General features: G+C 37.3%; 1 long non-coding RNA gene across 1 annotated transcript; it reads left to right on the forward strand.

Annotated features, from left to right (window-relative positions):
- The first annotated feature begins 590 nt into the window (after positions 1 to 590).
- On the forward strand, positions 591 to 10,892 carry LOC110339888. Its single transcript, XR_005875827.1, has 6 exons — positions 591 to 687; positions 1,172 to 1,261; positions 2,873 to 3,072; positions 4,225 to 4,284; positions 8,664 to 8,773; positions 9,672 to 10,892. It is a non-coding gene; the product is annotated as an uncharacterized LOC110339888 (long non-coding RNA).
- The last annotated feature ends 6,423 nt before the right edge of the window (positions 10,893 to 17,315 follow it).

The following is a 17,315-nucleotide window of genomic DNA, read 5'->3' on the forward strand; positions in this document are numbered from 1 at the left end:
AACTACAGGAATTACAGAGGGGACTTATGTCTAAGCAACTGCTAGACACAGGATTCTTGCAGTGTAAGACTTGGTAGAAAGCAGAAATCTTAGTGAATCCTCTTTCCAGCCATTCTGACTACTGCTCATCCAGAGTTACCTAAGTCCTTCCAGGCTAAGTAGGCTTTGGTTTTGGTCTGGAAGTCATCATCCTTTTCCCGAGCACCTTGTGAAGCCTCTGCTCACCCTCCCTCGCAAGGCATCTCTCTGTAGAAACATGTTTTTGCATGAGCATCTTAGGAGCCAGGTGAGGTAGCGATAGTGATGCTTTACTGCCTCCGTTGAGCTGCTTGCTAGATAGCAAGTCTCCAATGCTATTCTATTAGTGTAATCATAGCATAATTCAGTTTGGATGCAAAATTAGCAGCAGAATCATATTTTACTTTTAGCTTCTAATTGGCAACAGTCGCATGCTTTTATTAAACTATTTCAATCAAGTCTTCCCAGCATCATCCATTTTGCTTATCATTGGGCCCACCTGCAGTCAGCTCTCTTCTTGGCCCCTTATCAGCAAAGCCAATTACTTTCTCCTGTGCTAGCTTTCTGGCTTTGCTTATAGACTTCACCACGCCTCCACAACTAAGCCCAAAGGGTATTAGGTAAATTCTATTCCTGATCCTCCAGTGCCACTTGGGCTACCGCCTTGAGGTAGGATGCCAGTTCTATTTTGCTTCTCTTTAAAGAAATGATCACTGTCATACTGCTTTAAAACACTAGTCTCCTTTTTGGATGCCAGGGCTTGTTTCCACTCTTTCTTCATTGCTACTTCCTCTTATATACTTTTATTCCCCTTTGTCAAGTGTTCAAAATCATTTTTGATGTCAACAAAGAATGACTTTTTCAGCTGGGCGTTGGTGGTGCACACCTTTAATCCCAGCACTCGGGAGGCAGAGGCAGGCGGATCTCTGTGAGTTCGAGGCCAGGCTGGACCGACAACCTCCAAAACAGAGAAACCCTGTCTCGTAAAACCAAAAAAAAAAAAAAAAAAAAAAGGTTATACAAAGACATGTGAAATAGCAGCTGATTTAGCACCAAGTGCAGCTGGGCCTCTCATGCTGCAGGAGGGATATTTTGGTGCTCTTTATCCTATTTCAGTCTGTTTCTTCATCTCTCAACTGGGAATGTTCTATAGGTTTCCGCTGGTATGAGAGTTTCCTGAGCCAGCAGGTAGAAAGACTTGGGAGTGTTCTCTGTATCAGCTTTACTTCCCAAGTCTGGCAAGGTTTGTTGCTGGTTGTTGGCATGGTGGTGGTGGGGATGGTGGTTGTGATGGTGATGGTGGTGGTAGTGGTGGTGATTGATGGTGGTGGTGATGGTGGTGGTGGTTTTATTGTTAGGCGCCTTTTGTTTTAACAATTAGTAACATTGGACTGAGAAACTTTAGAGGAATATAAATAGCAATAAAATGATGTGTGGCTTTGAAAAGTTGTAATCGAACCAATAAGATGAGAAGACTTAAAGGCAAAACCAGATTTTGAAAAAAAGAACCTTGTGTATCAGGAAATTAACTTAAGTCTCAAATATATTACAATTGAAAAGAATATTACCTTCCAATAAAAACTTAGATAGCTAATTATTCACCACTAGCTCTCCTTTCTTCCTTACCATGTAATTAACAGCAATAATATGAACAGTGATGTAACAAATACAAGAGAATCACTCTGAGGCAAGAAAGTAGCATAGGGAATCAGAATTGTGTCTATGTAATATTCATATTAAATTTAATAACTACTTAAATATTTATAAATTATCCTGAATTTTATTTGCAAAATGCTTTGCAACCAGTTTTTATTAATTATTGGATACCACTTATCCCTTGGCACTCTTGTTTCCAGATGCAGCTGCACTGATTTTTTTTTCATTTCTCTTAAAGAAACATTTAGCTTTAGCAAGCACTTTCTGATTTCTCAGATATCCAGTGTGAGGTCACATGGAAATTAAAGAAATCACCAGGGACAGACCTTATCGTTGCAGCATCTAATTTACCACCACGTGAGTGTACAGAAAAGTAAAGGGAATTGTCCAAGATCATATACCTAGTCATCCTAGTGGTGAGGTATGGAGAAGTGAGTCATGATTAGCTTCATTACGGTGATTTTTATTCTTGGATGACTGAAAATCTGAAAATGGTATCTATGCTGACTAAATTAGTCAGAACTGGCATCTGGTAGGTAAATTGAAGATTCTTGTGTTTTTCTCTGGGTTGACATAAGTTATCCCTGTTTGGAGACAGTGGTACCTGGAAATACAGGATCTAGGCTCCACTGAAACTATGGACATATCCATGGTAAATGTACTTTTTGAAATAGGTCATTTTACCTTAGAACAGCTTGGAGCATGACTTCCTCTCTACCCCATGTCCTAAAGTGCCTTTATCTTCCTCAGTAAAGGTATATATCACATGACAGGACTACATTTCTCATTCATCTCCCAACACTTCCTCACCAAAAGCACATATTATGACATAGTACATTTCCTTCCCATTTGGACAAATAGCATCTTTTTCATATTGCTGCAGTAAGACACCATGATCAAGGGAACTTAGAGAAGAAAGAGTTTATGGTGTACAGAGTTTCAGAGGGTGAATCCACAACTATCATGCCACCCAGCATGGCAGCAAACAGGCAGGCATGGTGTTGGAGAAGTAGCTGAGAGCTTACATGCTGAGACAACAGCCATCAGAAAGAGAAAAAGGCTGACTGGGCTTTTTAAAACCTGAAATCCTCCAAATACAACTGAGTTGCAAAGCAATATATAGGATCTAATCAAGTAATGAAATTCTTTACTCAATTTTAATCTACTTCTTTTATTCTTTCATCATATTTATTTGTAGACTGAATGACTCTTTGGCAAGAGAATCATATGGATGGAAATGACTGGGGAGAGAAGATGCAGCCAGGATTCTGATGACTTAATTTGTCTGCATTGGTCTCACTTATGACCTGGAAAATAGCTGCTAGTTAGAATGTCACTTTGCTTACTTATGGTCACTGTGATCACCAAAAGTCATCTCTAACTTTGGACTTTGTGAAGGTAAACAAAAGGATCACGGATCATAAAAACCCACCGACATGCAATTAAGTTAATGTTTAACTTCAGCTTGTTTCATACAGCAAATAAAAAAACCCTATCAGGAACAGGGAGGAATTATTATACACAGATGTGCTGACCTGGTCAATTAACAGTTTACTTTAAATATGTCTTTAAGAATAACTGATGCTTTCTCAGAAATCCAGGGACAATGGAGATACATCTATGGAAAATCTGTCCACTACCTTTATTTCAGAACACTGTAAAATGTCAATTTAGTTCAAGTCTCAAAGTGCAGAACTAGTTTGAGCTCCCTGTTTCCATAATTTCCTGCTAACTACCATGGCAGCAATGGGACTAGGCCCTGGGCTTTTAGACCAAACTGATATGAAAAACAGGGGATGAAAAATCAACTTCAGTAAACATCCTTTGTCCATGAGTGAACTTCTACCAGGGGTAAACATCACTGCCCCACAGCTGCTGTTTAACTGCTTCCTTGCCATGCCCACACAGGATAGTCCTCAGTTGCAGCTTGAACACAAATAACCAGAACACTAGCCAGAATGCAGACTTTTTGGCCTTACTTTAGAGCTTTGGCTTTATTAATTTTGGGGCAAAGACTCAGCATCTCTCCAGTCTCCCAAATGACTATTATGCAGGTGGTCTGGGCAACACAGTTTGAAAAGCAAAATATGGAATCTGCAGCAAACTGTGCCAGCACTTTAGGTGTAAACTTAGGTAGCTAAATGACATAAAACCTAATTCAAAGGCAACTGTTCCTAGCATCTAAGAACTTTTCCATATCAATGGGCCAAGTTAGACAAACATTTCTATCATGAAATGTGGATATATGATCCGTTGTTCAGAGTTCTTAAAATTAGTATTTCAAGCAAAGGGAGCGTCACCCACCTCACACTTGGTAACCACATAATTTTTATTTATTTATTTATTTTTCAGTTTAAATTTAGATTAGAAACAAGGTTGCTTCACAAGTCAGTTCCAGGGGTAAGCACATAATTTAAAAATGTTTTTGTTTAGGCATTGTATCAATGCTATCACCAACAGCAATTTTCCACCATCGAGAATTAGCTGACTATGTTTTGGAAGCTGATTTTGTTAATCTATACTTTCCATTCCCTTTATCCTTCTTCTTAGGAAGTTAAGATTAGCTGAGTTCGAACTGAAGTCCTTAATTCAGTCTTCCACCGATACTTGGTAAGACAACTAATTCATTCAAGATTACTCAGGATCAAACATGACCCAAATATTTGAGAAGGGTGTGCTAATAAATGTAATTTTAATGATAGGAATGAGTCTTGGGTCCCCTGAGAAGGCTGTGAGTAACTTTCTGGTGCAGAGCGAGTTTGCTTTTAGATACTGCTGAATCAACAAATCCTGAGGATTTTGTCTAGGATTGTGTTTGAATTTTTATTATTTTGTTCATTTTTTGATAAATTCCTATAGTTTTCTACTTAGAGCAGAAGTTTAATAGCCTTCCACCATGTTCATGTTCCTGCACTTCCCTATGGTTCTCTTTGAAATTGTGATCACTGTTTTATATACTTCTCTGTGGCGGCCGTAAGTAGTCAGTGCAAGGAATTCTTCATTTAAGCAGGGCAGTAGAAATACTGGTGACAAGTCACCACTTCTGTCTATAGTTTGCTGTTTCCCAAAGTGTCTTTTCATCTGTCAATTTGCTGGAGCTCAACTTTATAAGGAATGTTCTTAATTTGTTCCTGCTGCTACAGCATGGCCATAGAGAGAGATCACAAATAATCCAAAAACTGTTTTGTAAAGTTATTTATTGAGATCTTAGTCTCAAACACATAAACTTTAAAACAACCTCAAATAGCAAGCAGTTTTGGTTATATAAGCTGTCCCTCTAAAAATTCTTGGGAAATCGTGAGTATATCAAGCTAAACACCAATACCAAACAAACCCAAAACTAATCCTTTAAAGTGTTAAATAAAAAAATCCATGACCAATATCCCTGAGATACATCACAAAAGACTTCACCCTTGTTTATTCACAATGAACACTTACAGGCTCTAAAGGATAATGAGCAAAGAAACCTACTCGGCATTACTTAACCTAGCTTTTCTGAGACATTTGAATCAGAACATAGAATTCCATGGTGTGGAGTGAGTGGCCTATGAAACACATTTTAGGAAAATCTGGTTGGATTTTAACATCATAGGTCATTGAATGGAGAATCATGATAACAAAACTTCAAAGAGGATATAGTTATCTCAGAAATAAACTTTAAAAGGATTGGAAATAGAAAAGCACTTCATTTACATGGACTTTCTATAGTTTCCTTAAATATTTGAGTTATTATAAAACTAATAATGAATACAAAAGAATTTGATATAGAAGTGATTATAAAGGTCAGATTCATACATCAGAATGAAGACAAACGCAATTATATTTCCAACATCTATTAATGGCTCAATTAGTCTATAGATCAGATAATCAAATATAGTTCACCAATGGTGATTTTTATGTGAGTTTGTGTGCATGTGTGTGTGTGTGTGTGTGTGTGTGTGTGAGAGAGAGAGAGAGAGAGAGAGAGAGAGAGAGAGAGAGAATAAAGGGCTCATATCCTTCTAATATATGAAGGCTGCTTATAATGAAGTTGAGTTGACATTTTGTTTCCACATTGTTTTGTACAGTGTTTTGCTTTGGAAATTAACAGTAATTTAGCCTCAGAAAATTTTCACTACTCTGTATTATTTATTTTTGTGGGTGAGAGTGTGCCTATGTTACGCAGCGTTTGTTTATGTGGAGGTCTGCGGAAAACATCTAGCAGCCAGTTCTCTCCTTCCACCTTGTGGGTTCTGAGGAATTGAACTCACATCAGGCTTGGTGGAAAAGATCCTTATGTGCCTGACCATTTTTACTTTTACCTAACATTATCTTCTATAGTTTAAGTACTCAATCTCTAGCCTAAACTGTTGAAAAGTGTTTATGATAAAATTGCCTGCCTTGAATTATCACAATTAAAGAAAACTGTCTACTAAGGCAGGGTTTTCTTCAAAACCACAATGCCTGCCATGGAAGGGTAGGCTATTTTACTCACAAAGTGGGTGTTTTTTCTTGTTTTGGAGGTACCTATACTAGAGTAGGTCATTATTTCTGTTTTTTTTGTTGTTGTTGTTATTTTAATACAATAGAAGAAAAACAGGAGCTATGCAGTATGCCATCATCACATGACAGCTAGCACACCCCTGTAATACGTCCATCATAATAATGCCTCCATGTAAACTGCGCACATGGACTGGGTTCTGATATGTAGGCAACATTAGAATGAGTCCATGAGGAATCGTTTTGGCTGAGTGTGTGATTGGCGGTCACATCAACTTCTCCCTGTTAGCTTCAAAGCTTTTGGCTTCCTCCGCCTGTCACTCAGGGCAATGGTTAGTTGCTGTCAGAACCATAGCTATAATTGGGAAAGGCACTCGTTAAACACAGAAGTTTGGGGGAGGTGAGAATTCATATCCAGCCTAGCAAGTCTGGGAAGTTTTCCAATCCTCCAGTGCTGAGCTAAAGCACAAAGGCAAATTGAATTTTATTACTTAGGTGACATCTAACCATGTTTATACATGGGACTCATTGAAAATGTCCTTAAGACACTCCTCTGCACTGAATCGTCTTTGTTCTTCAAGATGGTCTTAATGCTTGCACTCATTTTGAAATCCTTTCCCTTTACATTTCCTACTTTGTCACAGAAAATTATGGCTCCTATTATTATTATTAAGTGAAAAACATTTGTGATATAAATATTCCACAACCATCTGGAAAAATCAGTGCAAAATTAGCAAGTGTAGCTAAACTGAATGCTGTGAGTGCCATTAGTTACTAAAATTGATGAGCCTGTACTCCCAGATTTGAAGGCTTATGTTTTTTGTTTTTCTTGCTAAGATGAGGTCAGTTTTGAACTTTGTAGACTAGATTTCTGGTTGAATGTTAGCCACAAGTTTTCCATTGTCACCAGTACACGTCAATAAATTCATGGGCCGCATGAAAAATAAATGCCTTCCTGAACTGATTTTTTTCTAGCTACTTGGAAAGCTTAATAGAGATTCTTATGTAAAGTTTACTTATTCTTCCAGATAAAAAATCTTGTTCAAAATTTATATCACAGAAAATTATTATTCTCAAAATATTCTGTATTAGGATTTGATGGAGTTCTGGAGTAGATATTATTCTTGCTTTTCATGTCTTGTCAAAGAGCTACTTGTCCTCTTTCTCCTGTGATAATTTCTGTAATCCTTATTGAGTAAGAAGTTGGGACTTTATTCTTACTATTATATTTAACACAAGACCTGTTTTTTCCTTATATATTTTTGTATTTTTAAAAATTATTTTTGCATCTCTATTTTTATTTGTGTGTGTCTGTGTGTGGCACTTGGAGGAAAACTTGTGGGAGTCTGTTCTTTTCTTCTACCACGTTAATTCTGGGAGCTGAACTCTGGTCATTAAGTTTTGTAGAAGGTATCATTGCTCACTGAGCCATCTGGATAGCCCACACACTTTGGTATTTTTCTATTCTTCTTCCTTTAACCATCTTATAATCTTAGATTTTTTGCCTCAGTAAACTATACTCAACTCGATTTCTATTTTCTTATATGACTAACTTCTAACTTCTCTTGAACTCATAATACTCTCTGATAGCCATCTTACTCAATTACTTTGCCCCTTAGCTTATATATCAAATGTGTTTTGAATGCCAATAATAAATTTAACAGTGTTTAGATAAGAGATAATTCCCGATAAAAGCTTTCTTAGTGAGATAAGAAAAATATATTTGAATAATTAAAGAGTATCAATTAAGCACTAAGCAATAGTGGAGATTCCATTATATAACCTCACCATATGCTTTGTCAAACACACTTTTCTAGTAAAGTTGCTCAAATCTGACTCTTTGTCCATAATACACTATTCTTTATGTCCTGGGCTAGATTAACTGCTCTACAATTGACTGGGCTAGAAATCTCTGACTTAGCTAAAGGCTTTAAAATGAAATAAAAAGTACATGAAAATTGTAGTGTTCTATGAAATAGCCTAGTATTAGTTCTACCCCTGAGAGCATTCTATATTTAGGGTGGCATGTGTCACATTACCTTTCCTGGAGAGACAACCTCTCTTCCTTTCAGGTAGGTTAACAGGGACAGACTAAAGCAACCATTGATGTCTGACTTGATGAGTCAATGAGCTGATCGGGGTATCTCAAAGGAGCATGGTGACTTAAGTGTGCTCATCAAGTTAAAGCCCACCTCAGCATGTGTGATGACCCAGGAAATCTAGGTCACTGAATCCCCTGTGCTACCAGAGTAAACTCCTCCCTGTCATTGTTTACCTCTGGGACAGAGGTAGACTTCTTAGTCTTGGTCATGATTTCATGAATGCCCTCTTCAGAGGAAATAGCTGTTTATAAGCAAGGCACAAACCCCCTTCAATTTTGGACATTTAGGTACAGAATATACAGGCACATTATAGCAGCAAAAGGGCAAAGAACAGAATAAGGAGTTTAGTTTTATACCATGCTAATGTTGATTGACTTATATTAAAGATGCTAAGAATTTTTTCTCTAGAGTTTAGAGACAGTTTAAAAATTGGTTCTAAGCAATGCTGAATTGGATGTTCATGCCTCATTCACTGACCAGCCTGTGTTGAAGTCCTCAACCCCTGGGAAGTTTTGGAGGTAAGACCTAGAGCAGTTATCTGAACACAGAACAATGCTTTCCTGGATGGTATCAGTGCTTTCTAGAAGAAAGATAGCAACTTGCCTCTTTCTTTTCCTTTTGCTCTATCTTATGACTTAATAAAACATGCCTTCTTCTAAAGCAAGAAGCATACCCAGCAATCTCCAGAATTGTGAGAAATGCATGTTTACCTTTTTGGCATCCCAATCTAAAGTGTTCAGTTGTAGCATCTGAAACTGCTGTTAAGCCTGTGTAAGGGAAGAGTGGGACCCAGGTATAAAGTCTGGGCTCTTAGATAACTGAAGTAAAAGAGCCAGATGCATTTATCTGCCTTTAAATATAGAGATGACAAAAAAGTTCATCTTCTTGGCATCAGGTGTAAGTGAAAAATAAGTCCACTCATTGTCTTTAAATTATGAGTTTCAAATGTAGATTATCTACAAGATTAAATATCTTCTAAAGTGATTTATTAAGCTAAAATTAGTTTTAAACAATAATAATTGTAGAATATCTTGAAAACTCAGTGCCGTATGTGTGGAGTGACATTTTGCTACTCTGCAGAACACCATTCACAATCTAAAATAAAAAACAAACAGCTTAAGAAATTTGACACTTTGAGTGTGGGAGAAGTCAAGCAGGGAAACACAAATATTAAAAATAAGAAAAAGGTTAAGTATAAGAATATCAGGTGAGAATGGAGACATTTGGGGAAAACTATTAAAATATAGAATGATGAAAAAAATTGTAACTATGGGAAAATACTAGCCCTCTAATTCAGAATGCACGTTGGAACATACAGTTATCAGATAAGTCCAAGAGGGTGAATTTTGAAAAGCAAAATGCTATGGGAATATGTTCCTTATTCTTTTGCTCACTCTGCATCTTCCTCCCAACCAGGTTTGGAATTACAGGTGTGTGCATCATCGCCCTGCCATGTAGCAGATAACACAATAACAAACACCAGAAGATCTTGCAAAGTGGAAAGAAAAGTATTTGAATGACATACTTTGATATTATCTTTAAATAATGGAAGTAAAGGCATTTTCAGATATGCACAGACTACTACCATGAGTAATTTATGAAGCATGTTTATATCTACTTGTGGGGTATAGTGTAACAATTAGATAGAAACCTAAAATGTAAATTGGGATAATTAGCATTTATATCTCTCAAGCATTGATCTTTCTGTGCTGGGAATGTTTGACTCTTCTTGCTATTTTGAAATACGCCATACACTGTTTGGGGGAAAATTATCCTACTGTGCTGTTGACCACCAGAACTGATTCTTTTCTCAACGTATTTTGATTCCTCTTACTTGGTCTTTCTCTGTCTTTTCTCCTCTATCTGCTTCCAAGTGTCTCCTGAACTCAGCTGTGGGATCTTTTGTCCTTTGTTTCTCAAATTGGTCAGAAGCTTAGTGTTTTTAGTTATTTGCCTTCAGTGTGTGGCTTACTTCACCTAACACGACTTTCCCTGGATCAAGCCACTTTGACACAAGTAACAGGATCTCATTCTTTTTCTATGCTTGACAAATATTCCTCTGTGTGTGTGTGTGTTTTAGTATGTGACATTTTCTTTTTACATCCATTTGTCCCCTGACAACTTTGTTGATTCCATATTGACTTTACTGAATAGTGTTGCAATAAGCACAAGAGTATCTCTTTGGCATTTTATTTTTACTTTCTTTAGATACATTAGTGGATCATATGAAACTTTTATTTTTAGTTTAATCTGTAAAAGAATATCTATACTGCCTTCGAGTATGTGTTCTTCTTTCTCTTAATCCTCACTGGCATCTGTATTTTTCTTCTTGCTTTTTGATAATAGCCACACTAAGGGAGTAAGATAATTATATACTCCTGTGTTTTTAATTATATTTTTACTTACATATAATGTTATTGAGCATATTACCATATGTACTTGGCCGTTTGTGTGTCTTTGCTTGACAAATGTTTATTATGGCTATTAAACCATTTAAGAATAACATTATTTTGCAGTTATTTGAATTCCTTATATACTCTGGATGTTAATTCTTTGTCGTATTATAGTTTCTAAATACTTCCTCCTATGTGCTGGTCATTTTTACTACATTGACTATTTGCTGTCTGTGCTGACGTTTCTTCATTTCATATAATCCTATTTGCCTATTATTTTTGCTTTTATGGTCCTTGCTTTGGATGTCTTATTAAAAAAATTCCTGACCCATACCAATGATTCAAAGTCCCATGTATTGTTTCTATTACAGTTATGTCACAGTTATATTTCAGGGTCTGATCTATTTTGCACTTATTTTTTGGTCACATTGGAGTGATATTATATAAGGTTTGCTTATACCAGTAGGATATATAAAGAGAGCAATAAGAGCTATGATATTTTAGACTAAGTGTTGTGAACTAGTATATGTAACACTGGAGCCTTGAAGGGAAATGATATTCCTCAGAACAGAAGGAATTTCTACATTCAACATCCTCAAATTTTAGTCAGGTATTCCTAAAAAGCAATCCATGTTAATTTATTACTATTATATTCATGTTGGAATGTGAAGCTCTCAAGATGGACTCGTACTTAAACAAGGTATCAATGAAGCATATAGAAGTGTAAGTGTCAGAGATTACTTACTAGTTGTTTTGTGGCTTTCCATGAGGACTCCACCCAAGTCTAGTTTGGTGAACCAGTAAGTTTGTTGCAGTTCATTACTGAAGTGTGGGGAGGAGTTACAGGCTCACCCAAGGATGACAGAAACCAAGTAAATCACCATATAACCCACACTAGCATTTGAGACAACTAATGAAAACTGCATCCCTGATGCTCCATGCAAAACTTGTGGATGACACAGACAACTGAGTCTTCTTTCTCCAACTGTTTTTATTGCCTGAGGTGGTGGGGAGAGGCTTGTGAATATGGCAACTTTCTGAGCCTTGTAAGTTTCATAAGCTTCCTTATTACTCTATGAGGCAACATTTCAATTTGTAGTGAAGATAAGTGCCATGACTGGATAGATATGAGGTGACCCTTAGAGATAGCATAAGTAAAGATTAAAATATGAGCAGGATTATGAGTTAAATTTTAGAAGAATTCGACATGTTTTCAAGAAATGTTCACCAAATACTATGACTTTTTTATGCTGACTCAAGGTCAAATAATTTAGAGATCCCATTGACGTGCATGGTGTGTTTGTATTAAAGCATCTTACTGCTAATCCATATGGATAACTTCCAACTTCCCTTATGCTCTGGGTTATGGAGTTCCTTTGTCTTCATAGTGCAGATGCTTGCTATCAAATGGCAGAAAGGATGTTAATGAAGGGGATATCTTGAAGAACAGGCACCAACGTGAGGAGAGTACAGAGAAGTCAAGGGCTGAGGGAGTGACTAGATTGTTTGATAAAAGAGGAATATCAGCATCCACTGCTGGGTGGTTTTTGGAAATTCTCTGGTTGTCATTGCTAATGATGCAGGTTGAAGCTCTCAGTAGGTAGAAAGTGAGCAAACCTATGGTAAAAATAGCAAATTGTTTCTCTGTTACAGAAAGTGGAAAAGATGAAAGTCTTTATCTTTCTATGAGAGCAGAGGCTGGGATTAATAGAAAGATTCGGGACCCAAATGGCAGAGTCTGAAAAACCAATGATGATGAAGGAGTCTGGTGTCCGAGTATTAGATAATCAAGCAGTCCACATAAGAAGGAAAGGGGTTTAGTTCAGTGACAGCAGTCTGACTCTTCTCCCCAAAGCCCTTGAGGAAGATATGTTCGGGGCCATTGCAATTTACACATTCCCTTTTCTAATATAAGTATTTATAGCACAGTAAATTGTAAGTAATTTTCTCTTATTTTATGAAAGAAATATCAGATCAGGCCAGAGACAGAATTGAGGAAAAGCAAGGGTAGCTACTTCTGGACAGCTGTGAGAACAAGAGCGTAGCGTAATCAAGGGTTCTTGAGTACCTGCCGGGTGGGAGGCAGCAAAGCCAGCTGGTGAGACAGGGTCAGGTCCATCACCAGAGAAGTTGGAGATGTTCAGAGGGGTCTTTACTCATTCCCACCTGGGTGGGCATCACATGATTAGTATATAGCCGCCTGTCTAGCTGGGCCAGCAAGACATTCATAAAGTGCATGGGTCTTGCATTGTCACTAGAACTAACTAGGCTCATCACAGTTACTTCAGTCTCTATCCAAATTCGATCATGGCTCTCTAAAAAATACCTAGAAAGAGAACCTGATATCCTTTTCTCTCTTGGAAACCACATCCTTTCTTGGAAACTTCTCTCACTTTTCCATGATTCTTCCTAGTAAATCTTGCTTCTACTTTGCTTACTTCCACAACGGTATTTGTGGTGTTAATCTTCATTGGTGTGAGATAATGAACATGGAGCCACTGTCCCCATTTCTGGGTGATGCACAAGTAAAAGGTCCTCTCATACTCAAAACCCAGTATCACAGTTTTTTTCTTTTTACTGTTTATTGTTCGAAGCACTTGTTATTCAGCTGCTGTTGACATTATCTATTCACTTTGGGAGGGTGACTCCCCACTGCAACTCAGTAGAGATTTTAGAAATATTTACTGTCTTCCTTTGTTTTTGCCATTTATGGTAGGATTTATGTTGGCCCTTACCCCAAAGTTATACAATCCATGACCACCATAATCTGCAAATATTACCTTGATGGGACATTTCAGACTTTATGAAGGATTTTCAGGACATGATTCTAGATAATATAGGCTTAAATGTAATCACAGCTGCCTTAATAAAATAGAGGGGAAGAAGATCTGATATAGAAGAAGACATGTGACTGTTGAAGCAAGGAGTTACACTTATGACTTTGAAGATGAGACACCTAGGAATATTCTCTAGAACATGGAAAGGATCAAAATCTTTTTCTGTATTTGCTAGAGCTTCTGGAGGGATCACAGCTCTATTGACACTTGAATGGTTATCTAGTAAAACTAATGTCAAAGAACTGATACCCTATAACTACAAGCATAAATGTGTGCTCTTCAAAGTCATGAAATTCATGAAAAATGTGGCTGTAGGTCACTAATAAACCAGCTAAGACTTTGCTCAACAGAACTTCCCATGTTGACTAATTGGAACACCAAAACTGCTAAGTAGAATAATTCTAATTCAAGGTAGAATTTGCACTGATTGGAAGAAACCATGCCATAAAAGAGGAATGATACAAAGTTAAATAGGCTAGTTCTAACAGTGGGAAAAAGTGTAGACATAGACTATATGGAAAACAGTCCAAATACTGAGCTGACCAGTACAGGAGAGATTAGTGCTGAATGAGATAGGTCAGGAAAAAGGTACCCACAGTGTGAGAGCCTCCAAAGCAAGCAATGGGCACTTGATACAGTGGGCAAAAGAATAGTTGTAGGCCATTTTGAAGTTTAATAATTGTTAATTATTCCAACATTGGTTGTATTGGGAATATGTAATAGACTATGAAAATGACCCTGCTTCCTGGAATTCACTTTTTTCTCCCAGGAATTCTCAGGATGTAGACACTGACAGGGCACCCGTGATTATGTTTCCTTTGGTGAGTAAAATTTTTCATTAATCAATTCAGATTAAGGCTTTTAAACAACAATAATAATAACCATTTCTCCCAAAGGAAATTGCACGCAACAAAAATACCTCCAAATCCTGAATATAACACTGATAAATTTTAAAAATAACTCTGTAGGGCAGTGAGTGTAGAAGCCAGAGGCAGTGGACACGGCTACAGCAAAGCAGTCTTGTGATGGGGGATGCCCTTCTGTATATAAGTTTCTCTTATTGGTTGATGAATAGCACACTGTTTGGCCAATAGAGGCAGAAAGATAGGTGGAACTAGGAGATGAGGAGAATTCCCGGAGAGGTAGGCAGAGAGAGAGATGACAAGGAGACAACAGGTAGAGGAGGAAGGAGTAGCAGGTCCAGACCATTCTCTTGTAAGCCAAGACCACATGGAAATACTTATATTTATAGAAATGGGTTAATAATTAAGACACAGCTAGCCAACAAGAAGCTCTAGCCATTGGCCAACAATTTTTATAACTAATACAGCATCTCTGTATGTTCATATGGGGTTGAAACAACGGTGGTACCTGGCTGGACAAGAAACTCCAGCAACAGTCTTTTCTCTTCACAACAGAGCAGCTGCACATATGAATTCAGTGTGTGTGACACCGAGCAAAACATCTGAATAAGATCCAATTAGATGAAAGCTCTGTGAAGATGAGGTGGTGCAGAGTACAGCCCTAGCTGAGGAGATAATGGCAACTGATGACATCTGGAAAAGGAGAGTCAGTTTCCAAGGATGTGGTCCCTGAGAGCCCACCCACAGTTCAGTAGATAGCTTACTCATGCATATACCAATAGTGCTACAGAGCCTAAATGAGTAAAAATAAAGAATATGTGACAACAGTAGGGAATAATTGTGGGGAATAAAAGAGGACTTGAAGGGGAAGGAATGATAGGTGAATCTGGTTGAAACACATTATATTAGTATGTTAAATTCTCTAAGAATAAAAGATCTTTATAGCAGTCTTCATACTTCCATGTGTAACATGTTTTCTTTGTACACTAAACTGCTAGAGAATGCAGTAAAAATAAAGGCTAACGATAACAAAACAATACAAGACAGTTTGGAGGAGGATACATGATGAAAACAAATTCATATTTGAGGAAGTAAATCAACTTTGGAAACTGACTTTCAAAATGTCAGTAGAATAAAGGACTAAGAGGTTATTTCATTTATCAGGCATTGGTGGTGTGTGCCTTTAATCCCAGCACTTGGGAGGCAGAGACAGGTTGATCTCTGTGAATCCGAGGTCAGCCTGGTCTACAGAGTGAGTTCCAGGACAGCTTCCAAAACAATACAGAGAAACCATGTCTCGAAAAACCAAAAAAAAAAAAAAAAAAAAAAAAAAAAGAAAGAAAGAAAGAATAAAGAAAATGACCTTTCTCAAAATGAGGCAGATGAATCCAAATCTTACTTAGTTTTGTGCTCATGAAATACTACTTAAGAACAAAGAACTCAGTGTGGTAACAAGCCATTGCCTAGGGGTATTGCATCTGAGTTTATTCACTTCTTACACTGAACAGTGCTAAATTTACCGATTTAAATACAATCAGGGCATTTGTTTACATAGTCATTAAGACCCATCTTTACATTAATATCCAAACATATTAATGGAGAACTGAAAAGTAGAGCATTCTGCCCTGTTTAACTGCAAGGTTAGACTTGTCCATTATGCTGAAGATCCTCAGGGAATTCAGACAGTTTGATAGGCATTGTGGTTTCCTTCCTTTCTTGTTTTATTTGGGAAGCTTCCTTTGCACAAATGCTGTCAACATCATAAAGACCTCATTAGGGCAGGGTAGCCAGTTCTCCTCCTTCCCTAGTCACCTGTCTTGATTCTCAACAGCAAAACGTAAAGGCGATGGTTTCATTTGAGACCTTCTAGCTCTGCAAAAGCTTTTCAGCCTACAACTTACTGTACTGTGTGGAAATTCCAAAAATTTAGAGGTTTACCTAAGGAGCTTTACCTGGATCTCATTAAACAATAGTTACTAGGTTCTGTTATTACAGCCCAAGGGCACAGTGGTAGATAGGATGGAAGTCCAGCCTTGCTGAGCTCACCCTCACCATCCCATTGTCACTGCAAATGCTATGCCTGCTAAGCTGTTTTCTCAAAGCTAATCTTCCTAAGTTCCATCTCCCTTTCAGCTTTCCCAACACTGTGGCTTCAGGCTGTGCTGTGTGTGCTTCTCTGCAATGCCTGAGTTCCATAATTCCACTTTCTATGGTGCCTTAGTTTACTTGGATGGCTGAACTGCATTAAACTGACTCTTAGATTGTAGAAAATTTAGTATGATTCCGGTCACTTAATTCATACATCCCTGATCCACCCACTTGTGCAAAATCAAAATTATTTTTAAAACTGACATGACTGCACATATTTATGGGGTACTGTGTGATGTCTTGAAACATATACATTATGTGATGTTATAAGCATCCATCTTCTCAAACACTTTTTCTTTGCAGTGAAAACTTTTTAAAAAATTCTTCTGTTTTTTTGAAATGCACACTATTTGTGCATTATGGTTACCTGCAGCCACTCTGTCTATTCACAAGTACTGCAGAACTTACTAAAGTGTATCTTGAATGATACAGCTAGAGGAGAGAGTTCTAGGGTCAAGTTCATGTATCTGTACATGATGAGCCTACATCTTCTTTCTATTAATACTCATGCATTCCTGTTGTATATTGATAGGAATACTATTATATTTAACATTTCCTGAAGCTTTTCCACAAATTTCTCATTGTATTTTCTCTATAGCTACATATATGGTATTTGAATTACCTCATAAAAACACATTAAATACAAAACGACTGGGAAACTACCAGTACTCATTTGTAGTTCAGTGAAGTTTAAGAGTGAGTATTTCATATATACACAGCAGATAATGTTAACAAGCCCCTTCAAGAATTACATAAATGATTTATTTTCATGAATACAAGACTTCAATACAAGAGTGTATTGATTTAGTGCATATAAGA

The sequence above is a fragment of the Mesocricetus auratus genome, unplaced genomic scaffold (genome assembly GCF_017639785.1).
Source record: "Mesocricetus auratus isolate SY011 unplaced genomic scaffold, BCM_Maur_2.0 Super-Scaffold_6730, whole genome shotgun sequence".
Taxonomy (NCBI): Eukaryota; Metazoa; Chordata; class Mammalia; order Rodentia; family Cricetidae; genus Mesocricetus; species Mesocricetus auratus.